The sequence below is a fragment of the Parasteatoda tepidariorum genome, chromosome 4 (genome assembly GCF_982258835.1).
Source record: "Parasteatoda tepidariorum strain Cologne lab strain chromosome 4, Ptep-v5.0, whole genome shotgun sequence".
Classification (NCBI taxonomy): Eukaryota; Metazoa; Arthropoda; class Arachnida; order Araneae; family Theridiidae; genus Parasteatoda; species Parasteatoda tepidariorum.
In genome coordinates this window covers 50,225,650-50,251,652 of record NC_141758.1, presented here as the reverse complement: position 1 = coordinate 50,251,652, position 26,003 = coordinate 50,225,650, and the positions used below count along the sequence as shown (strand labels likewise).

Here is a 26,003-nt window from a genome sequence, read left to right as displayed (position 1 = left end):
CCGATGGCTGTCTATTAAGAAGGTGTAATTTGTTTCAAAGTTTTCTATGTATGGCACGCGCTTTCTCAATTAATATCTAATTTGAAATTTCTTTTAATAGGAATCACGTCCGTACCAGAGTTTTTTTTTTTAGCATTCAGTGAAAATGCTAAAATACCAACGATAAGTAGGTTCGATAAATTAATTGTTTTTGGTAAAGTATTTTTGCGACCTTTTTTAAGAAAGTATTTTTAAGCTAACTTTTTGTTAATAGAATTTTTTTCAAAATAAGTTTTTTTAAATTTATAGCTTAAAACTCATTTTTTAAATAAATTATTTGAAAATCCTATAGAAACTATTGCTGTAAAGTGCGAGAAATGAACAACTTAATAACTTTTGATCTAATAATCAGATTTCCACGTACTGTAATCTGACACCATCTCAATGTTTCCAAAATTAGGACTTATAAGACTCAATTTAATTGTGCAGAATATATTCAAGTTATGAAATGAGACTGGAAAGTATATTTTACAGTAATAAACATACGAAAAAAGTCGTATTTTAGATTTATAGTTTTTCAAGAGATTTTGAAACTATTCAATTCAAATTTCTTATTTAGTATTTAAAATTAGGCAGTTTGAAATATTGGAAAAATTTCTGAAACTTTCTATTCAAAATTTCTCTTTTCCATTATTGAAAAATAATTTTAAAAAATTGTATTCAACAATCGGAACCTGTCGAAAAAAGTCTGATTTTGCATTTATAGTTAGTACTAATCAGTGTTAAAATACAATCTCAAAATATAGTCTGTACTATATTTATGATCAAACTCTTGTAAAAATATGAAAGCCCAATTATAACGTTAAAATTGCATCGTTGAAAATGTAAATCACTTTATAAAAAGCTTGTTAAATATGCTGGATTTTTTTACTAGACAATAAGAACATAAGTATCTTGATATAGTAAGATTTTAACAAAACTGTAAAATATATTTTCATCGTAAGAGAATAATTTATTTCCGAAAAAATTTCTTTTATAAGAATTTTTTTCAAAGGTATGTGCTTATGTTGTAAAAAGTAGAGAATGTATTTATTTTATAAGAAGAAAAATATTTGTTTAATTTGTAAGAAATAAAAAATGTGTTTATTTAATAAGAAAAAATATATTTATTTATTTTGTACGAAGTATGTGTTTGCGTAACTTGAAGGCCATTTTAAGGAATAACTTTATGTACTATCATTATAAGGAACGTATAGTTTTATATGTCAAACTACGAAATATGAATAAAATCGATAAAATAATTCTTAAGAAATCGAATTTTAAATATGCTACTTCTTTAAAATGTGATTTTTTTAACTATCCGACCAATTTAGTTTGTAGTTTGGCATATAAAAATAAAATTCTTAAAAAATTACGTAAAAATTTACATACAAATTAAATAATAAAAATAATAAATATTTAATAAAAACGAAATTTTTCAGACGTCTTCTATAGAAAAACAAATTTTATAAATGTATGCTTAAAAAATTCTAGAAATATAGCGAAATAAGCAAAAAATAAAATTAACATTAAAGAGTCCAAACTTCGGACTGTTTTCCTGACCTAACTATTAAGACAATATTTCCCAAATTCCCCGATATTTTCTACTCCCTATATTTTAAGGGTCCGAAATCCAAATCAATCAAAAAGAAGATATGCTTATTCAGAGAAAGTATGTTTCTGTATCGTATTTCGTACATTAAATTATCCTCTGCATTGATTAATTAAGAATATTTGAGATTTACCCCTTGAACCATTAAGACTGAGTCTTAGTACGGAAAATACGATTGTTAGATCAAAAGTTATTCTGAGTAATTAGTATTTTCATTCTTTTTTACTGGTGGGCGAAATATTTTTTATTACTTTATTTCCTTGATTATGAATTAATTTTAAAAATTAAATATTTCAATTTTAAACTTAAAATATAGGATTTATTGAAGAATTCTTAATTATCTAAAAATGGAATACTTATTAAGCTTCTCAAAATACCAGTTAGGGCAAAAGTATTTTAAGTTTATTCACTTAGTGTATAAAGGATTTACATTACTGTAAGTAAAATCAACATTATATTTATCGCAAAATATATCTGCTATAATCAAAATATTAAAAAATATATCTGCAATTTCGCAGACAATGTATTTCTCTTCTGTATCCTTCTGTATTTCGCAAACAATGCTTTATATCTCTATAAACGTCTTATAATATTTATATAAAACCATTTGTCCTCGATAAAATAAAGATTCTTATCTGAATTCATCAATACAATAATTGATGATGATGATAAATATAATTATTGTATAATGATTGATTTTTCAAAATAATGATTAAATATTTTAATTTGATAGTATTTTTTGTAGTTGACTTAGACAGAAAGGGGAAATTTTATGCTTTTTAAGCATTTATTAATCCTGGAATATTTTTTAAATGTCAATTTCCCATTAATGTTCAACAAGCATGTGTAATATCGTACATCAAAACAAGAAAAATAATTCCTTTAAAGCAGTTACTATAAGTTCTTTCGAAATTTAAGCAATATGTTATCCACTTATTCTTTTTTTTAAAAAATAGGAAAATATTTTCCCCTAAATCATTTAAAATGGTAAAATTTTGATTCTGAAATTTATTTAAAAACTTGTCAAATGGGTAGAATTAAATATGCAATCGACGATGAATTAGTGAATTAGAAATGTTTGCGAAATTCGCAACACTAAACTGGCTGATCCTTCAAAGGTATTGTGAACCCATAGATTACTCAATTGAATTCGTCAATTGAAACAAAGCTAAAGTTTAAGCTCTGTATAATGTGTTTTGTACCTCTAAAATAATTAATGAATTTGTGAAACCAAGTAGAATATTTTAGAAAATTATTTAAACATTAAAAGATAAAATGGTAAGAATTTTGTTATTTTTTACATATGCTAAAAGGCTAATCTCATTGTGCTACAAAATAAGTTTAAACAATATGTTATCGATTTATTCTCTTAAGAAAGGAGAAAAATATTTTCCCATAAATCATTTATCATTTTGAAATTCAGCTTCTAAAAATTTATTTAAGAATTTATTACAATACTAACAAATGAACAGCATTAAATATACAATTGAAGATAAATTAGATAATTAGTGGTGTTTAAAAATTTACAGAGCAAAACAAACTGTTCCTAAAGGTATTCTGAACCCATAGATTACTTAATTGAATTCATCAATCGAAACAAAGCTATATTTTAAGTCTTTTAAAGCATGTTTTTTCCCCTAAAACGATTTTTGAATATGTGAAACCTAGCAGAATGTTTTGCAAAACATTTAAACTCCAACAGATAAAAAGGTGAGCATTTTATTGCTTTTCAAATATTCTAAAAGGTTATCTAATTGTACAAGTAAGTTAGATGATAATAATGATAAAAATATTACTATTCATTTCATGTAATCTTATTGAATTGAGCTTTAGGAACCGTAATATTGATCAATGAAAATATTCAAATTTTACTTCTTATTACTTCTTTTTCCTTACAAAAGAAAACTACCCTACTTGTTTATTTTATAAAATACATTAAAAACTTACAAATAAACTTTAGTACTGACGTAATTTCAATTCGAAGAAATTTCAGCTTAGGAATTACTTGAGAAGGCCCATACAATCGATGGAATACGATAAAATTAATCGCACCTTCATAATGGACAGGAATTAAAAATTTGAAACGTATGATTTATTAAATTTGTTAAGAAAAAGTTTTGTATCGGTTACCAGAGAAGATAAGGATAAGGCGAAGCTAATATGCCCCTTAAAATTCACCCAAAAAATGTCTAATTTTAGGGATAAAATTTTTTTATGCCCTACAGAAAGAAAGTATGATGTACTAATTCTTAATAATGTATGACAATAAAAGTCATCTAATGCTCACGTGACCTTGTTTTACAAAATTTGTAAACTTAATAATAATTGTGAAAATGTAGTGGAAAATTATACAAAAAGTTTCATTCTTCTCAATATATTTATGCCTTATTCATATTCTTATATTGTACATTTCTAATCTTAATTTTTGTTATTTATCCAATATCAATTTTCATCTAAGTGTTATCTTGATAAAATTTTATCTTGATAGAATTATCTTGATGATTCATCATTTTATAATTTTTTCATCATTTTTCAATTTTATGCTTATTATTTTCATTAAGTTTTTTCATCAATTTTCCCTCGATTTCCCTCAAATCGTTCAATTTTATATTATACATAAAGAGCTTTTTCTCTTAACACAATCAATATATTTTTTTCACTTTATGTTTTGCCATATTTATGATCTGCATTATAATCCTAAAAATGTTGTAAAAATTTTTGCATGAATTATCTTTTCTCCTTATGGTAAATTTAATAAAATTTTCACATTTTAATATTTCAAATCTGTAACCTTCGTCGTATTTATGAAAACATGATTAGTTTTTAAAATGCATAAACAGCTTTCCCAGCATTTTATAATTCTATTTCTTTGTTGTTATTCCAAATCTGTCATCTTTATAACAGATCTGAAAGTATAATAAAACATATGCGTAAAGTATCTTTTCTTCGAAAATACTTAATGAATTTTTTCTCATTCTTGTATTGCAAATTTGTAATTTTTATTATAATTATGAATTTATGACCATTTTTCAATCATGCGTAAAATGTTCTATTTCCTTAAATAAGTACATTTTTTCACTTTCTTGTTTTGCCAAATTCGTATCCTTTATAAAATTAATGACTTAAGCTATGCATTAAAGTTTTTCCGCTATCAACATTTCCATTCATTTTCTACCGTCGTCTCTAAATTAGTTTTCCTCATTACATTAATGAGCTTTAAATTGTACTTAAAACTGAAAACTAAACGAAAAGACGTCAAACTTTATTGAAAGCTAAACAAAACGGAAAAAAAGTGTTTGAAATGAACAAAATAGCAATGGAATTAATGTTCAACTAATCCGAATAATTATTTTATGGCTTTTCAATGTCAACAGGTGAAAAAAAAAGAGATTATCGCCCGCCTCTCTAAATCAAAAATTTAACTGTTGCTGTAAGCTTATTAATTGCAGCAAAAAAGGATTAGATTTTTTTTTCTTCACTATCTGTTAGTGCACGATATTCCAGCTTTTTTAACCTTTAACTCTCTTTCCTGTAAACTCTCCAGAAAATCCGTTATCTCCGCTTCCGTTCAACATGACGGGACACTGCAGTAAACAGGGGTTGCCTTAAGAACACAAAATTCACGGTCCTTGGAAAACAGCCAAGGGTTGTCGCCAAATGCACTCATTCAGATTCTTCGGTGCAAAACGTCGAAAAAATGTGATCCGTCAGCCATCGTGATGAAGAGGAAGAGTTCGTGAGAATAATTTAATGAGAGCTATGAAAATCTGAGGTTGGATCCGGTTTGTTTAGTTTGAAACGAGTCCTCGGTTTGGGTTCTTAAAAGTAATTTTTGTTGATGAAATGGTTGGAATAATTCCTTTCAAGAAATATCTAATTGAGAATACAAACTATTTATCTGGTGGCCATTGGTTTTTGGTCGAAGGTGACACAATTGAGGAAAACTCTAAAATAACATTTTATATCAAAACGCCATTTTACTAAATTGCATACGTTTGATTTTGAATTTAAAACAACTATTCATAAACTGAGCTTTTTTAAACATTTTCCATTGAAGTATCTTAATTTAAAACATAATTATTAAAAGAGGAAAAAAGAACATAATTCCAACACGGAAACTTTCTGATTTAAAATGTTAAAAATATACGAAAATGATGTTTTATATTTCAGACATAACAAAAATCTCTAAAAACTTTTGCTCTTTTAAATTTTGGAAAATTTCCGAAAGTAAATAATTATTTTCATCGAGTTAGTTGTGATTAATAAAATTTTCGTATGGGAACATTTCAAAAATGAGCTTACAGCTTTGAGTTATACAGCTTTGTGTAATAACTTACAGCTTAACTTACAGCTTTGTGTTATAGCACATAATGTCAACAAAAGTTGTGTCATAACGTAAAAAGCCTTAAATTTTGTTGATCTGTAAATTAATCTGAACTATTTTCTTGTAGGGCACGTCTAGGATAGATGGCCGTAATTTTTTCAAATCTAAATAAAAGTACTAAGAACTAAGCGATACAAGAAATTTTTATGTCTATCTTAAATTTTCATAAATGCACTCAACATATTTTGATAAAAAATAATGAAATAATGAGAACAAAATATGGAAAAAAATGTTCGAAATAAAACTTTCAAGTGGCCATTTATCCTAAAAGTCTAGGTGAGTTTGCCATCCAATGAAATAAAGTTATATTAAAAATAACACATTTTATAAACACCTCCCATCGAGGTGATTTGGTTCGAATCCCCGAGATGGCTGGTCGATACGAATTCAACTCCTGGCCAGCACCGACCACAGTGCTGACGTAAAATATCCTTAGTGGTTGACGGATCATGAGTTAGAGTCCCCTTTGCGGTAAGGCTAATCTGGGGAGCTTTTCGTGGTTTTTTCCCCCGTGTAATGCAAAAGCAGGTGAGTTCTATCAAAAGCAAAAAAACCTCCAAGAAGGCAAATTTCTCTCAATGCTTGATTCAAGAGTTCGATCCCTTGTCTTCTGGACTAGGTTCAAAATAACTAGGCTCTAGAGTTGAACATTGGTAGTCGTAAACTCAAAATTGGGTCTGCTGTTCAACGACAGCTATAAAATAAAATAAATTTATTCATAAAAATCTTAAGATAAATTCTGAAGAATGCATTTTATCATGGAAAATAGGTATAAAGAATCATATAAACAACATCTAATCTATAGATTTGATCCAACACTTTCGAAAAAACTTTATCACATCTTTGGCAAAAGTTCCAAAGGTTGTACATGTTTCATGGAGCCACTGCATGCACCTTACTAATCTTATTAGGTCTTCACCTTTTAGTAGTGGTATTGTTTCTTTCTCCTCCCCTAATACCCTTATATTATGAGTCTGTAGAGTCTGAAGATATGTAGGGTTCTATCGAGTATTATAGCGTTCGTTTAGATAATGAGTTAAACCTCTGAATTGGAATTTAACGTTTATGGTTTGTAGACAGTTAAAAACCTTGCGGAAAGAATGGTTTACTACAATTTATTTAATTGTTATTTTACCATATTCAAACAAAATAGCCAAATAACCTTAAGTAAGATGCTAATCAAGCTGTTAACTGTGGGAAAAACCGTTTATTAACTGTTGACACCTAATACGGTTAAGAAACCAGCAATTTATCGCACCAACTAAGACCATCTAATGAAACCACTAAGTTCCTTTCAATTGCTTATATATTGTAGTTGATAGGGCAAATCTCTCAGTCTCTTGACCGGCGGAACACAGGTTCGAGTCCCAACTTTGACCACAGTATTTCCACCATTCTCTACAACGCATCAAGAGTGTCCTGCACCCTCCAATACCCATTACCTAAACAGTCTAGCTAATATATCCGGTCTTTCTGCGGTTTAGAAATTATGCTAGACATAAATGGTTAAAAAACCATACAGTTTTATATTCAATGTTTTTAACCATACTAGTTGTAAATATTTTAAAAATCCTTAAAGATTAATAATGTTCATTACCGTAAATTTAACAATTAATAGGATGAACAGACTGCTGCCTGCTATATTACCATGAATTTTGAATGAAAATTCTAACAGTGAATCGTGTAGGTTATATTATTCGATCAGATTATGCGTTAAGCCTGTCGAATTGGAATGTAACGTTTGAGGTTAATACGATCCTGAAAAAAAAATTTAGAAGGTTGTTTAATATTGTATTAAAAAACGAAGGATTTATTTTTATTAACTTTTATCTTAAATTTACAAAACCGAACCAAACGAAAACCATTAAGGATATCAGAGATGATTTCGTAACTCGATTTATTTATTTGTGAATATTAAGCGGAGTGGTGAATAAGAATTCACTAATATACATATTATAATTTACTGTATCTACACATTATTAATTTTTTAAAGGTGGTCGATACGCAGATATGTCTATACTCCTTAATAAAAAGTGGTCCTCACTCCTCTATTTTATGTGACCAAGTTGAAGATGAGATGGTCACTGAATTTACAGAGTCGTGCTGCCATTATATTTTTATGCTTTTCACTTAGGAAAAAGGATTGGACAATTAATGTGTCTTAAAAGTCCAGCTAATTGAAAAAAAATATAACCTACGCATTCAAAACAACAAAATCTTTAACTCATAAAAAATATTTGAACCTTAAATAAAATAAACGTTGAAATTTAACATACTTTTTGCTGTAACGAAAGGCAAACCTTTGTCCAAATTGATGACTAATTCAACTGCTTCCTTTGAAATTATCCAATATATTATATTAACTAATATATTAATATAATATATTGGATAATATATTAACTAATATCAAAGCAATATATTAACTAATATCAAAGTTTTTAAACTGGCCTTCTCTCCTCTATGACCATCTAACCTAGACTTACTCCGTTAATTCCTACTGTAAAAAAAGATCCCTCTAAAGTGCAGAAAAATTATCAAAATCCTAATTTCTCTTAAAATTATCAAATTTGGTGCATATTTCAGTTAATTTTTTAAATACTCACTCAGTACATCATAGCGCTCATAACATTACGTGACTCATACATTCATCAGAGTATTGTTCTTCATAAAAAAGAATTATTTTGTTATTTGGGAAATAAATATAATACTTACAACTGCACTGTACTTCAACATCATTAAAATATTTTTTTAAAAACTAATATATAACATTGTTGTTAAAATATAAATAATGAGCCAATAAAACACATAAAATAAATTGCACTTTATGTAAGTCATGTATGTTAAAAGTAAAAAAAAAAACATTTTGAAAGAAAACGATAAAGAGAAACTTCCTAAGACATCTAAGCCCATATTAAGAGAAAAATGGCAATACATTCTATCGAGTAGTGAACAGGAGCGATTAGAAAAGTAATAAAACTGAAACTCAATCCCGTTAAAAGTAATTTCAAGCAAACTTAAGTGATTTACTCAAGCAAATAGTCACAAAATACCTAATGTTGCCCTTCTTTGATTATTTCAACTGGTGATTTTAAAGTGATAACTTCATGTATGTGATTATCTAAAGAAAAAAAAGAAAGAAAAATGTAATAATATGTTGTAATCTTAAAGATAGTTTGTTTCGTTTTTCTCTTGCTGTTAGATACGGTTAAATCCTCTAAGCTCCACTTATCTTTTAAATCCTGAATTTAACTATTGATTATTCTCCTATTACATACTTTGAGTTTCCCTGAGAAAAAATAATAACAATGACCTGTTTTCTAATATCAAAATTGAATAACGATTCATACTTTTAATACTTTCTACTGATGCGTTAGCCAGCAATAATATATATATATATATATATATATATATATATATATATATATATATATATATATATATATATACACCGAAGAGTCATTACATTATGACCACCCTGCTAATAACATGTAGGACCACCTTTATCCCTCAAAACTGCTAGTACCTGCATTGGCATTGATTCCACAAGGTGCTGATAGGCAGTCAGAGGTATCTGGTACCCAACTATGTTCAAGTTGCTTACAGACGTCAGGGATTGTTCTATGAGGATTATGGGTCCTAATGTGCCCCATGAAAACATTGTTCTTGGACGAGAAAACCATGAAAACCTGCGCGAGCCCATTGTTATAGTTGGAAGGTGGTCATAATGTAATGGCTCTTTGGTGTACATATATATAATTCACAGAATGTTATTTCACATAGAATAGCTAGGTATTTCATGAAATAACGAGACAAGTCAGTTAAAGTACATAAAATAATTGAATCCTACGATTTAACTTGGTTATTCTATAGAATAACGATTTAATATCGATATCACGTTAGTAATATTACATCGATTTAACGTTATTCTATAGAATAACGATTACTTGATCCTTAAAGTATGAAAATTAGCACTCAAATGTTTTTTAAACCGGGTTCTAGATGCTTTTAGTGAGCTTTGAATCTTTTACAGCTGTTTTGCAATGATGTGAGTGCGTGTGTGTGCGCTTCAATTCATTACTTTTAGACGTAGTTATTAATATGAACAATAATAAATTATATCATCTGTTTTTCCTTATTATTTATCAATTATTCATCCGCAATAGGGATAAAATGTATTTTTCGAAAAAGGTTAGCTATTTATGATCAATTAATTAATAAAATAACTTTAGTTTTTTTTCACCTCAATGGTTTTACATTAGTCATTCCACAGAATAATTCGGTAAAGTATTAAACTTTTCATCTATTATGCACCGATGAGCCATTACATTATGACCAATCTGCTAATAGCATGTAGGACCACCTTTAGCCTTCATAACTGCTAGTACCCGCCGTGGCATTGATTCCACAAGGTGCTGATAGGTAGTCTGAGGTATCTGGTACCAAGCGCTCACCAACTGGTCCTGCAATTCCCTCATATTGCGAGGGGGTAGCATCGGAGCACGAATTTGGTTTTCTATTGGATTAAGATCAGGTGAATTTGAGGGCCAAGAAATGGCTTGAAAGTCACTGGAATGTTCCTCGAACCTATGCATGACAATTCGACCCTTATGACATGGTGCATTATCCTGTTGGTAAACACTATCCCCAGTAGAAAAATCTGTTGCCATGAATGGGTGAACCTTATCTGCAACTATGTTCAAGTAGCTTACAGACGTCAGGGATTGTTCTATGAGGATTATGGGTCCTAATGTGCCCCATGAAAACATTGTTCCTCGGCCAGAAGCCATGAAAACCTGGTCGAGTTCATTGTTATAAATGGAGGGGGGTCATAATGTAATGGCTCTTCGGTGTATACTTTGACTTACTTGTCTAGTTATTTCAGGAAATAAAATAATTATACATTTTAACAGTAACAATTACTAAATTCAAAACATACAGAAATTTCACTCTATCGAGAACATTTCTTGGAAATAGTTAAATTGTAAAAAAAAAGTACTTCTGCGCGGGCAACAGCTTGACGGTGAAAAAAATTGGCTCAGTGGAAATATTATTTTAAATCGGTGGAAATATTATCGGTGGAATTATTATTTAAAACTAATTAAGGTATTAGGATTATAAGATGGGTTTAAGAATTATATTTCAATACAGTTGTGCTGTGCATTCGCCTTGATTACCATTAAAGTTTATTTGTTGCAAAGGAAATGTTTGAAAGGTATTTTCTCTGGTCACCAAAAGTGGATCATATTCGTATTTCTTTCAACTTAGGAACTTACAGCAAATGTATTTTTAAAAAACTTAAGAAAATTGAATTAATAGGTAAAAATGGGGATGCAGTTAAATTTGTGCATGAATTAACTACCCACTAAGTTTATTTGAAGTATCACTTGTCAATCATTTTTAATTTTGGTCTTTTAATACTTTCTGTAATAAAATAATGCTGGTTTCTTTCCATTAAGTAAATACTTTCCGTCAAACTTTCCACTATTTTGCATTAATAATATTACCAATTTAGTTTTACCGCACGTTAGTAGTAGTTAGTTTTAAAACCCTCGAAGCCAAATTGTTCTGAAATTTTCCTACTTTCCCAATGTTATATGGGGAAAACCGGGCTTTTAATCAATAAAATCCTGCACCTAAAAATTTGGTAAAACCAGGGACTAAGACTATGAAGTTTTCAAAATGAAGATGATTATTAGTAACCAACTGCTTGAAATTTGAATCCCAAGTGATCATAATTTATGTTAACTCACTGTTATAAGCAATCATAGTTTACTTTTGCAATCGAGATCATAATTACAAACAAATATTAGCTACAATCACAACTGCTAATGATCAACGATTAAGACTACTTATGATTACAGCTAATCTTGATTTGCATGCACTCGCGATTTCAAGTGATTATTAATTTGTAATCAAGATTTAATATTTGCAAACATTTATATTTTATCCATCTCTGACAAACAATGCAGAAAATTGCTTGAAAAAAATAATGTCATAACATTAAGCTTGACTCAAAAATACTACTGCCAAGTTGATGGTGTAATATTTTAATTCAGAGATTAATATTATTTATAATATATAGTGATTATTTATAATTCAGTGATTAATACTAAAATCACAATAAACTCATTTTTGTAAAAAAAAAAAAAAAAATTTAAAAAAAAGAACTTCTATAACCAAAATAAAAGGATGAGATTCTCTTTTACATTGTTCTGAACTAAAAACTATTTACAAACTTTTAATGAGGTTGATAATTGTTGCCTGACGTATCTTACTTATAGAACAGACATTTATTATTTGTTAGATCAGACATTCTATCTATTTATTTTATTCATTTATTTAATTATATAGTTGTTATTATTAACAAACAATCATAATCTATAATGCCATAATCTCTTGTAGGTAAACATTTAAACTATAAGCCATTTATAAATTATATATTATTATGAGCCACTTAATCTTTTAACATTCTCCAACTGTTGTAAATAAATGATTTCTTAAGCCTTTTCTTTCATTTCGCAAGTTAACAATAATATCATAGTATTGCAATAAAATCATATCATAGTATTGCAATAAAAATACATTTCGTAAGTTAACAATTCCTCAAATACCTTATTAAAAAATTTAATTAGTAGCTTAATTATTTAGCTTGAGTAAAACTTTTATTTCCCCATTTAGCTCTGCTAACTATGATGAGGCAATTCTTTAACTCAAAAATAAATCGCAAAAATTTTATCCTCATAATTATTTTTAAGTACATAAAAAAAATTTAAAAGTTAGATTCTCGCAAAACACGAAAACAAGTTTCAACACGTTCAAATAGAATTACGAGGAAACAGTTTGGAAAGACGGATTATAATATCCTTTATTTCTGCCTATATTCAAATGGGCCACACCTTTCCCAAATAAGTATTCTTTCGTTGTGGCGATTGTGGCTAAAAGACATAATTCTATGTAATTAACAACCGTCTCTTGATCAGCTGGGTATTTCATTTATCGATTGCAGGTGAGGCCCGGTTTTCTAAATGGGTCGTTGCTTTGTAGTGGTCATTTACTAATTAGTTGGTGGTCCGCCAAAATATTCATTGAGAATCCCCCATTTCTCTACTTAACTCATTTAACAGGTCTTTATTTGGCACCCCTGCAGTCTGAAACGTGGGTTCATGGATTAATGATTATTTTAAACAATAATATCCAAACCGTTTTGTTTGATCATGAGTTTAATGAAATTTATAAAGATCTTAAAATCCATTAAGATTCTTTGTTTTATTTTAAAGGGAGACAAAATTAGTTTTTGATTACACTTAAGGGTACAAGAGTAGCTTAAGCTATGTTTGAAATTTTTCTAGTTTTTTTTTAGTGACTAGGAAAACTATTTCAGACAGGATGGCTCAGAGGATAGAACACTCACATTTCACTGACCCAGAATCAAATCTCCTACTAACACCAAACACTATGCTGAAATAAAATATTCATTATGGTAAACGGATCATGGATTAAAATCTCCTTCCCGTCGAGTTAACCTTAGGAGGTTTTCCACCCCATGCAACACAAATGCGGGTTAATTTTATCATAAAAATCTACCTCGAATATCATTTTGTTTCAACACTTGATGCAGAAGAATCCCAGCCTTGGGAAAAAGATGAACCGGGTTCGAATCTCACCTGTTCGAATCTAATACAAACGCCAAACACAATGTTGAAGCAAAATATCCATAATGGTAAACGGTTCGTGGATTAAAATCTGCTTCCCGTCGAGTTAACCTTAGGAGGTTTTCCACTCCATGCCACACAAATGCGGGCTAATTTTATCGAAAAATCTACCTCGAATATCATTTTGTTTCAACACTTGATGCAGCAGATTCCCAGCCTTGGGAAAGAGATGAACCGGGTTCGAATCTCACCTGTTTGAATCTCCTACAAACGCCAAACACAATGCTGAAGCAAAATGTCCATAATGGTAAACGGATAGCATACTAAAATCTCCCTCCCGTCGAGTTAACCTTAGCAGGTTTTCCACCCCATGCAACACAAATGCGGGTTAATTTTATCATAAAAATCTACCTCGGATGTCATTTTGTTTCAATACTTGATGTAGGAGATTCCCAGCCTACATCAAGCAGGAGATGACTCGGGTTCGAATCTCCTACTAACACCAAACACAATGCTAAAGTGAAATATTCATAATAATAAACGTATCGTGGATTAAAATCTCCTTCCTGTCGAGTTAACTTTAGGAGGTTTTCCACTCCATGCAACGCAAATGCGTGTTAATTTTATCAAAAAAATCTACCTCCAATATCATTTTGTTTCAACACTTGATGCAGAAGATTTCCCGGACTTCTGAGTTTGGATCAAAGTTACAAGATTACGAAGTTAGACAGTAACAGATGTAAATCTGCTACTGTAAATTGATTTACAGATTGATGGTACTTAGAAAATAAAATTAAAATACAGTAACTATTTTGTTATTCCAATATTAAAACTTCTCTTTAATCGAAATTTATTATTGCTGAAATTTCTAAAAAAAATTATCACATACCTCAAACCATTCAATAATTATCCACGTTAATTATTTTCGTTTCTAAAAATCTATTTTGATGATTGTCTGCTTTAAAAAAAGTAAATAATTTACCATAATAAACAAATTTTTTGTGTAATAAAACAAATATGCACGCACAGATTTTGTGTTAAAGTTCACGGATCCAACTATTGTGACAGTTTGAAAAATGGCCAAGTGCTATTGTAGAATAATAAAACATAAAAAGCCAACAGCAATTGCAATGAAAATTATAGTTTTTCAGATGCTTTAACCTTTAATAATTTACACATAAATTTTTAGATCCAAAACTATGCATCAAAATACATAATTATAGTTTTCCGAACTATAATAGTTTAAAAAATTATTATAAATATTAGCGTAAATAATAATTTTTAAGTGAGTTAATAAGACTGATTTTATTTCAAAATTTATGAAGCACTGAAATTTTTATTTTAATATGATTGAAAAACTTGTATGTCTTATAGTATAAAAATTTTTGATATTAATTAAAATGATAATTATTAAAATTTTTAGCATTTGTTCTTCCTTATATTTATAAATGGTTCTAGGTGTTTTTTTATGTGAAGAATTTGCAAAAATGGAAAAAGAAGTTTTTTAGTGCAAATCGTAATATTAACTCCTTGCTTACTTAGAAAAGTTAAATACTCTGACAAACGTGAAATTGATTGCATAAATAAATTAAAATTAAATTCTCTGAAATGAAATACACATCAATTAGTTATTTTATCAGTGGAAAATTTATATGTTTTAGAGGCATCCCAGGATGTTGTTCAGACAAATATGTACTTGAAAGTTAAGAGAAATTTAGTTTCTCTTTACACAAAAAAGAACTTAAAATTTATTCCCAAAACGCAAAAAAGTACACATAGTTTATTGTCAAAAGACATACGCTTGTAGAAAGGGTTTTAGCAAAAACTCTTCGTCAAATTCAGAATATGCCTAAGGGAGTAACCTTAATTTTAAAAATTTTGATAACTGGCAACAATTCAACAGATTGCGTCCAAGGTAGTAAGGGTATAAATACATCCGGCGTAGAAGGTTATTTCACTTCAGTTCCTGAACCTCCACTTTCTTTTGTTGCAAACGATCTCTTCTTATTCAAAAATGAATCAAATTCTTCTTTTAGTTCCTTATTGCTTTTTACTGTGGTAAATTATTATTTATCGTTCCAAAGCAGTTTCGGAAACGTTGGTTGCAGTTACTGCCTTTTCCTTTGTAAGCAACATAGCCAGTGCTCTTACATTTCGAGAAGTTGTTCCATTGTTGTTGGAAAACGAGCTTGAGCCATTTTTTTTTTACTTCAAACCCCTTTTGTGACGGGCAATTCTTTTCTTTAATGTGCGACGTTTATTTCTATATTTATCACCGATTATTTTTGTTGTATGTGTAAACATTTCTTGGACTGATTTAATGGGTTTAATTGAATTGCATTTAATACAATGGAAGAGTGCTATTTCAAAGTACTTAGGCTCCGTTTTATTTGATTTCATTAAGAATTGTGCTGATTCTTGCTATTTGTTGAACAATAATGTGTAAAGAGTGTGAAGTGAGTTAAAAGCTATTATTAGATTTATTTTAATTAGTAATTTGGATTCAATAATATTATTTCTAAAACACAATTCAGAGCTATTTCAGAAATGTACTTATTGAAATTGTTTTAAATACAGGTAATGATTAACGTCAGTCTTTAAAATGAAATCAATTTCGATTGAAGTGTACCCATTTGTTTACTGTTAATTTATAAATCTTTATAACTAAATAGAGAAAACTGAAAAAACTGTCAACTTCTTTTCCATTTTTTCCCAATACTATGAATATTTTGAATTACTATTTTTATTCTAAATCACATTTGAGAAAGACCAATAACAATTAAATAAGAATTTCTTTGATGTTTTTTAGAGTAGAGGATTTTTATTGCTGTTAAGTCATGCATATGATATTCGGAACAAAATTTATATTTTTACGGAAATTGGTCTTGGACACTGAAACAATAAAATGTTGTTTCAGCTATCATTTCATAAAAGTTTTTATCAAAAGTGAGAAAAATTAACAAAGAACTTTTCGGCTTCTTTCTTTTCCATTTGAATATATTTTAGATTGAAGTTTTGAATAAAAATTCATATTTGCTTAGAACCAATAACATTTCAGTATCAATTCCATTCTTGTAATTTAACAAAAAAATTCTATAATTGCTTTTATGTCGCCTAATCATTGTTCAAAAGAAAAAATTTGTTTAGTAGAAATATTTGTAAGCTGAAAAAAAAGGTTTTTCTACTGTAATTTTTGATAAATTATCATTATGCATATCCAAACAAAATCCTAGCATTTTGCGTTTATTATGCTAAAACTTGCCTTATTAATGCCTCCGAAGGTTCAGAAATGGTCAATTTATACCAGGGATGGTCAAACTGCGGCGTTTTGAATGTTTACAAATAGTACTTTAACCAAAATCTCAATGATAAAAAATCTCAAAATTATAGAAAAATTTTGCTTAGTAGAAATATTTGTAAGCTGAAAAAAAAAGGTTTTTCTACAGTAATTTTTGATAAATTATCATTATGCATATCCAAACAAAATCCTAGCATTTTGCGTTTATTATGCTAAAACATGTCTTCTTAATGCCTCCGAAGGTTCAGAAATGGTCAATTTACAGTAGGGATGGTCAAACTGCGGCGTTTTGAATTTTTATAAATGGTACTTTAACCAAAATCAATAAAAAACATGACATAATTAATAAAAAAATAATTCAATAAACTCCTTTTTTTATTGATGAGAGCTAAAAACTAACTAACAACACTGTTATTAGTTTTGAAATATTTAAAAATAAAGTAATCTATTGTTTAAAAAAACAATAGCTTTGAAATTAATGAGAAAATTCAATTTTTCAAATGCGTCTCCTTAACGATCTAATTTAATTTTTTGTGCGATTTTTAGAATCGGGAGACTGAAATTGTTTCTTTCACTCACTGTTCAAATTTCTGGAGGCTTGCACGAATGATTCTGGAGTTTTAAAACATGCAGACACACAGGAAGACGAACTTATCATTTTGTTGCTATAAATTACTATTAGAGCAGTGAATAAGCGCAGAAAAGAAAAAGTAAACACTTCTGTTTTTCCAGCACTTTGTTTATTCATTCCCTGATATTTATTGAATTCCTTTAAATTTAACCAGATTTACGTTTCACTCTGGGTTTTTTCTACTATACAAATATATAGTTTTTCTTCAATTATACAAAATAAGGACATCCTTATTTCCCTAAAATAATTCAAATAGATACCTATTATATCAGGATGCAATGAATTACATGTGAGCAACTAATAACAAAGAATATAAAGGATTTTTTTCTATTAAATTACGGTAAAACTTCAAAACTACCATTTATATCATCGTCAGTAATGTTTTGCAAAACATCATTTTCAAAAGACAAAATATTAAGGAAAAAGAGTAGACTAAAATGGCATGATACTTCTTTCAAGAGCTGGTGGGTCCTGAGGTTGTTGGAGAACAGGAAGCATTAGTAATTGCAATTCGGTTTTATTTTAAACTCCAATTTGTAAAAAATGAAAAAGAAAAATATTTAACAAAATTCCCTTTACAATTTTAGCAGCCTCTTTAAGAACTCAACTAATATATTTAGACCTAGTCTAAAAATATTATTTGAATATGTAGGTAACTGGTCTGAATTAGTTGTCAGTTTTAATGATACTTTTAAGCATGATTTCGTTAAACACATCCACCCAATTGTAAAGGTAACATTAAAAATAAGAATTTAGGGCGTTGCTGACACTCTTATTATTAGAACTTGTCTTTTTAAATCCTTTTATGTTCGAGTAAGGAAGGAAGTGTGATCAACTTAAACAATATCGCTCTAATGAGTAATTTGGTAATCTACTTTGCGTTGCTTTGGTTGAAACTTTAAGAATGTTTTTAAGTATTCGTTAATTTCAGTTCAAATAAGTAACCCTTCTCACTTACGTGAGCTTTTTTTTTATACGTTAATATTTTCACGTTACCAGTTGCAGCATCAAACGAATTTAATTCAATTTTATTTTATGAAAATTAAGATAAGACTTGGTACATTATATCTTTCCCAAATCATGCAATTTCCATCGCAATAAAATGATTTGACCAAGAATTAATAAAACTGAATTAAAAATTCACTACACTGTAAAAAGCTCCGGATCAAATTACGGTAAGAAGTACCGACACTTAAGGTGACGATACTTTTTACCGTAATTTGATCCGGAGTTTTTTTACAGTAATAATTACCGCAAAATCACTGAACCACTCTAATTAACTAAATATTACAACAAAAATTACGGTATAATATTTTTTGGTAAAAATGGATTCTTAATGATAAAATGGATTTTACGGATAGTGCACTTTAAATACCGGTATTTTATATCCTGAATTAATTTGATCCTGAATTTTTTTACAGTGTACTTATTTAATATGTGATGGCGGAAAAATTATTGTTTCACGTCTTTTTACCGTTTTTTTTTTCATCCTGAAAATGTCGAAATCCTGTCATATCCTCATCCCTGTCTATCCTCTTCTTTCCTTATCCCTGTAACTGTTTAATCGAATCAAAGAAATTTTGACGTAAATTTCCAAAAATAAATAATAGCAATTCCAAAAATAAAATAAAAAATTCAAAGAGTGAATTTTTTTTTCTTTATTTAATTTTATCAATGATCGGATTTTCTAAATCATCAGATATAAAAAAAAAATTCTCATTTTAAAAAGTAGTTTTAATTAACAAAATTCAAAATTTTATTGAAATCGTTCTTGCAGTTTCTGAGCAATAAAAATTCAAAATACCACCTTATAAAATTTTACCTTCGTGAAAAACGTTTGATCAAGCTCGTTCAAAGTTTTGATTTGTCAACTAAAGTTACAAAATATAAAATGATCTAAAAATGTGTGTACCTTACAGTTAAAAATTTGTCCACAATATTAAATTAAATAATAAATATTTATCAAAAATTCAAATACAATCTGAAAGCTTAGAAGACGAATTCACTTTCAGAGAATTCACTTTCAGAGAGAGAAAAAGTTAGAAGGTGCGAAATATGAGCATATTTTTTTTCGAGAATTGAAAACTAGCATACCATTCCGATTATTCGGTTAATTACGATAGAAAGTTCTTTAAACTCCCATGTGGGAGACTCCTATGTCTTAGACTCCCATGTGGTCTAGTGGTTAGGATTCGTGGCTTTCACCCACGCGGCCCGGGTTCAATTCCCAGCATGGGAAGCTTTTTATATTCTGACTTGTTAGGGGTTCGGTAAAGATGAGGTCGTGTGAGACTCCAGTCTTTTTATGGACTTTTTGGAGGTGTTCGAATTCATAGGAGTCGTCTAGCGCGCTAGACGATTCCGAGATTAGCAACAACAACAGAAAGCCCTTTAATTGTTTTTACTTTTTTTTTTACATATAAATAATTACGTACACACATATACCTTATTACATATATACATATATGCACATACACACATATATACATTTACATATACCATATTTACATATAGATGAATTTTGGCCCTCTTACCCTAGATCACTGGAATAAACTCGACCGGTGTGCTTCATTCTCACTTTGCACACGCCAACTCGTGGTCAGTAACCCATACCATTTGGGGGGAAATATCTTCAGAAAAACGAGTTTTAAAACCAGATGCAAATTTATTCTGATGCTTCAGCAGCTCCTGAAATATAGTGAAATAGACAGAAAAGAAAGTTTAAGTGAAGCTATGAAAGTGTGGATCATTGTTTTGAGCAAACTATTGGAATCATAATTTCCAGGTTGCGGCTAACCCCTCCCTCCCCTCAATATCTTGACAGTTAAAAATCTGAATCCATCGAAAAATTAGTATGTTTATTCAGAGGGAGTAAGTATTCTGTGTCGAAAACAAGGGACAACTTAAAAGATCATTTGCACTAATAAGTTAGCACCATTTACTTAAAGACGATCACTTGATATCTTCATAATGTTTTTCATAAAAGTTTATTTTTGCCTTTCTGGCCTCGGTGCCCCTTTGCAACATTTAGAAGAAATGATTGGTTAATGCAATAGATTTGGATAGTTAAAACTTTCGTTTTGTAATTTAGTGTTTCGTTTTAGTCTTATTTTTTACTTTTTTTTAATGCGAAAATAATTTACACTACTGTGAGATTCTCTTAATAACTTGAATGAATTTAACAACTTTAAAGTTTTTAAGTTGTGTTCTTAAGCGCTATTTTAGTAAAATTTATTGAATTTAAGCTTAAAGCGTCAATTTCTGGTAGTGCTTTGAAATGTTTTTCCTACTCTGCATTTGAGTAGAAACATAAGATATTCCAATTTTTCTAATCAATTCCAGATATTTTATCTTAAATTCCCAAATATTTAATATTTTATGATCTCAACAAAAAGTGTTTCTGTCATGCTCTTTTTTCCAGTTTCTTTCCTTCTGCTATATATTTAACACTACTAAGCACGGAAAAAGAATTTACTTAACATAATTTATCGAAAACATTTATACTGTAACTATCAGCAATAATTCTTTTGAGTATTTACTCTTCTATTAATTTAACATGATTATTGGTGCAATTCACCAATATAAATATTCATTTTATTCAACACAGAAATTAATTCAAGACAAGAAAAGCTGTGAAAAATAAACTATTTAAATTAAATTGTAACTTACTTTGCAAAATATACCTCGGCTTTCATTAACACACTACTGCTTTAAAATAAACACCCAAACATTTTGTTGAATAAAAATCGACAAATAACAAAGCGATTATAAAGAATTTTAAATATTCTATTGAAAATAATAAAAGAAAACTATAAAAGCTTCGTTTCAAATAGTAGTTAAATTTTCTACCACGCTTGGGCGGCCAACCCATTTGGTCAAAGAGTTTTGTCATTTTGCCTAGCTTAGAAAAAATTCGTTAACCTTTTACCTGATTTAGTTGTAGCGATTTCTCTGTGATTATGATAATTGCATTTGTATTCCTGACAATCCAATCATTAGATCAAAAGTCATTCAGGTGCTACAGTTTTCATTTTGCTGAAAATACTTTCCTCTATGTTAAATTCTTATTTTTATATTCTCACAGATCAGGTATCCAATTGTCACTTGCCAATCGAGTGGCAACTTTGTATTTAAGTTCTGAAATCATAACGATTTTAAGTGCTAGAAATACAGCAACATACTGTGCATGGTGGAATTAATGTTTTCTCTGTCTGGGAGCACTGCAGCGGTTGAAAGAGGCTTTTCATTATATACTGGTCTTAAACAAGAAGCATTAAACGCAATTTTGAACATCTACCTAAATGGAAAACCCCTTTCAGATTTCTGTGCAAAAGCCTCTGTAAATCATTGGCTTGATTGTGGAACTGGCAAACGTGATATTTGATTCATTTAAAAAACTCAGTACCCTCGAATAAATTGATATTCCAGATAACTTGACCTTTGTCATTTAAATTATTTCCTAAAAGAAATAAATTATTTCATAAAAGAAATACTAGGTTTTGCTATTAGTAACCTAGTATTTCTTTTATTACTGTATAATGTAATCCTAGTATTTGTAATCCTAGTAACTACTAATTCATTGTGCAATTTATATAAATGTTAGCAATAAATAAGAGAAAATTATATTTTTATTTATTTAGAAGCTACGGGTTAGTTTCAAAGGAGGACGGGTACATTGTTGGACAAGCCGTCCTCCGGGACGGGTAAACTTTCTGAGTTTTTTCGAGCCCTGATTAATGTGTTGAAGAATTTCCAGTGTCCTATACTCCCCAGTTGGTGACTCTGGCCAATTGAAATATGAAACTATAATTCATGCCTGGGTGGCAGCACCACAGACCTGCTTAACACAAAAAAGTATAGTATTTCCCTCCTCTCACGCTAGATTGCACAACCAGATAAACTAATTAAACCACATTCCACTGTTCATTTGACAAAATATTACTCAATCCCAATGCCCATGACTTAACGAATGGCATAACATAACTCCAATGTCCAGTTAAATTTTATTTTTACGATTTGAAATATTACTAGACGTAAATGGTAACGAAATCGTACAATCTTGTATTCATGGTTTCTTAACTATTCCAGTTGTAAATGGTTTTAAAGCCGTAAAGGTATAAAAATGTACCTAACTGTAAAATGCATTATTAATTGCATGGACAGACTTGTGCCGGTCATTTTCCCGTAATTTTGGATTTTAAATTCTGGCAGTGTGTCCCGCTTCTGTCGATGTACCTAAGGACACCGAATCGAGGCTAAATTTTAACAAATACACTTTAAAATTTTTAGCCTTTTTTTGCTTAATCATTATCATATATCAACAGATTACTTTAGTCCTTTTCAAAAACGCGTTTCAGAGAGACACCAATTTACTTTTAAAGAAACCTTCCAAATTGAAACTTGCTCAGACTCATGTTACTTATATTGGATCAAACTTTAATACAAGATTTTGATGTAATTGCTTAAATAAACTTCAAAAACGTCGTTTAAATTATAAGTGTAGAATTCAAGAGCTAAAACATAAATTCTGAGTTTCCTGTTTCTTAATTTGATGAGAATGGTTAGAGTCATGATGCAATAAATTTGTCTTAAATCAAATTTAAAGCTATAATTTTTAAACCATCGCTGATATTAATGCCATTTCTTTCATAAGCTTTAAATCAAGTTTAGTATGGGCGCAATTTACTAAGTGAAATTTACTTTTCTTTTTGTCTATTGCTTTATATTACTTCATTGTATTCTCTTCAATTATCATTACTTATCAAATTTTTAAGCACACCAATGATTCCATTATTGTTGCTAGTGTTCTTATGCTGATAATTATATTAAAATTATCCAAATAAGTCTGAAATCTAACGAAAAACTTAAAGCAAGTTTTAAAAATTTGATGGCTAGTGCTAAGTCTCTTTATAAATACATTTGATGCTTTCCACACTAATAGTAAGCATTTTGTATATTGATATCATTATAGAACAATGAATCAATATATTGATAATAAGTTATTTCTGAAATTAAATTTTACATTTGTCCCAAAAATTTATTCTGAGTCTAAAAATTTATGAAATATATTCGATTCCATACAAGTAAGCATTACATTTTTAATATCATACCTTGCGTAAAAAATAAATTAAAACACTGGAATTCATCGAGTTTACTCCTGAAATAAATCTTTGCGTTTGTTCCAAAAATTGATATGAAGCGTAAGCAGGTATCACAAATTTATTGGCTAGTTCTTAGTTCGATTCTATAAATATGTCTAGCGCCTTCGATGCGATAAAATAATGTAAATATATTCAATTCTTTACAAGTAATCATTATAAATATATCTTCAATGTCATATGTTGCATAGAACAATGAATAAGAATACTAATGTTTGGCGAAGTTATTTCTGAAATAAAGCTGCACGTTAAAGCCAAGCCTAAAGCAAGCCTTACAAATGCATTGCCGTTAGCCTTTGCTTCTCAAATCTATACAAATAATTTCCATTTTATTTTTCCGGAATCCTGAATGAAAAGGTTCTGAAAGAGATTTTTATCACCATTCCTCATTGTTTTTCATCGGAGCACCTGACTCTATTAATAGGCTCCCGCGCTCTCCACCATCAACCAATATTTTGGAGTTTGCGCAAGGAGTGTGACGTAACCAAATGACGTACTGATCGATGTGCCAGCTGACAACATGACGTCATGAGGTTTGGTCTCGCTTTCGAAGTGTAGGAATGGTTGTTCTTCCTGAGAAGAAAACGAAAGATTTATATATTCAGCATAAAATTTTACAATTTTTCTTTGTTGTTATGATTTTTCTTCATTAAAATATTTTGCAATCAAAATTATGAGCTCAAATTGAGATCTTAAACTCTCCTCTGTTTCCACAATAAATAAATAGATAACTTTTTAAAAAAAAAAAAAATTTAAGGAAAAAGACCTTTTTTACCGTTATCGTTTTTTATCTCTTTGAATCTTGCAGATGGCAAAATTAAGTCTAGAGTTTTATTGCTATGCCAAACATGTTGCAACTTTGCACAAACTGATATTAAATAAAGTGCTGCAAAATATTTTTTTTCTAAAAACTTTGCCGCATCTGCATAAAAGCAAGTTGCATAAAATTGCTCCAACCCTACTTCAATATGAACTGCATGTGCCATAAATCATATATTTTTATGAAAGTTTTGTCGTTCCTGTTCTGAAACAGGTGTTATACATAAAATTGCTCTAATCCTGCTTCTTACTTCATTTTATTCTCGAATGTATTGCAAAATATGTATTTTTCCAGAAAATATTATATGTCCACAAAAACAAGCGTTTTGCTCAAAATTGCTCTAATCCTGTTTTCTGCTTTATTTTATTCTGGAAAAGTGTTGCGAAATATATGTTTTCCTGGAAATTTTAATTATCTGCTCGAAAACAGGTATTTTGTGCAAAATTTGCAATTTCTTGCTTCTATTATTATCATTCAGTAAATAAATGTTTATCAAAGCGACACACTTTTTAGGTTGCTTCTAGATTAATAATATATAACTTCTAGATTAATAAATAAAATTTCATTGGTTATTCAGAAGTGGATAGTGAAAATTGTAATAATCGAAATTGTTAAAAACCGTCAACGCATAACAATTCGCAATAGATAGAGCGGCAAGAAACAAAAGTAATTAACAAAATTTTCAAACATAAGTACATATTGCTAATATGATGAATAATAATTCCTATTCTTAAGCCAATGAGTAAAAATTTCACTGAAATTTTGCTGTCACGCACGACCTTCCTATTAATCAACATGGGGAAAACCAGTTTTATTATCCAAGAGAACTTGCAGCTGAAAGTTCGGAAAGGGACGGGACTACACTTAGTGAGTTAAATTCGAATTTAGTTTTTGTTTACTATAAAATTCGTTAAGTGTTTTTCGTCAAAGAGAATATATTAGCAAAAGGGCGAAAAATTGATTCTTAGTATCTCTTTGCTATTTTAAATAATTATTTTGCAATCATTAACGCAATTGCACAAAGTTACTTTCTGTTGTCAACTCGGTTAATCCCAACATTCAATTTACATTTGACATGGAAATTAATTTTACTCAACCCTTAGTCGATGCTCTTGTAGCTAAATATCATGATAACTTTTGCTACTCTTGCTACTAAAGGTGGATTTAACCCTTCTAAATTTGATTCACCTCTTGCCAGGCTCAATAAACTCAAACACCCTTCTTCCTCCAATCCTTACAGAGAGTTTGTTACTTTACCGTTTTTTTTCCTTCCGTTTCTTATAAAATTGCTAATATCCTCTTCCGTGTTGGGTTAACACAATTTATGATCTGTTAACAAAATTAAATTTTAGTCTCTTAATGGTCATAATACTTTTGATAATCACTGGGGTATTTACCACATTCCTTGCCAGTGCGGCCTAGCCTACATC

At 29.3% G+C, this 26,003-nt stretch overlaps 1 protein-coding gene and 1 non-coding gene across 5 annotated transcripts in view; both read left to right on the top strand.

Moving 5' to 3' along the window:
• The window catches only part of LOC107455319 (potassium voltage-gated channel protein Shaker), a 669,177-nt gene that overhangs the window by 625,854 nt on the left and 17,320 nt on the right, over positions 1-26,003 (top strand). The gene's annotated exons all lie outside the window — the stretch shown is intronic.
• On the top strand, positions 19,763-19,834 carry TRNAE-UUC (transfer RNA glutamic acid (anticodon UUC)). Its single transcript has one exon. It is a non-coding gene; the product is annotated as a tRNA-Glu (tRNA).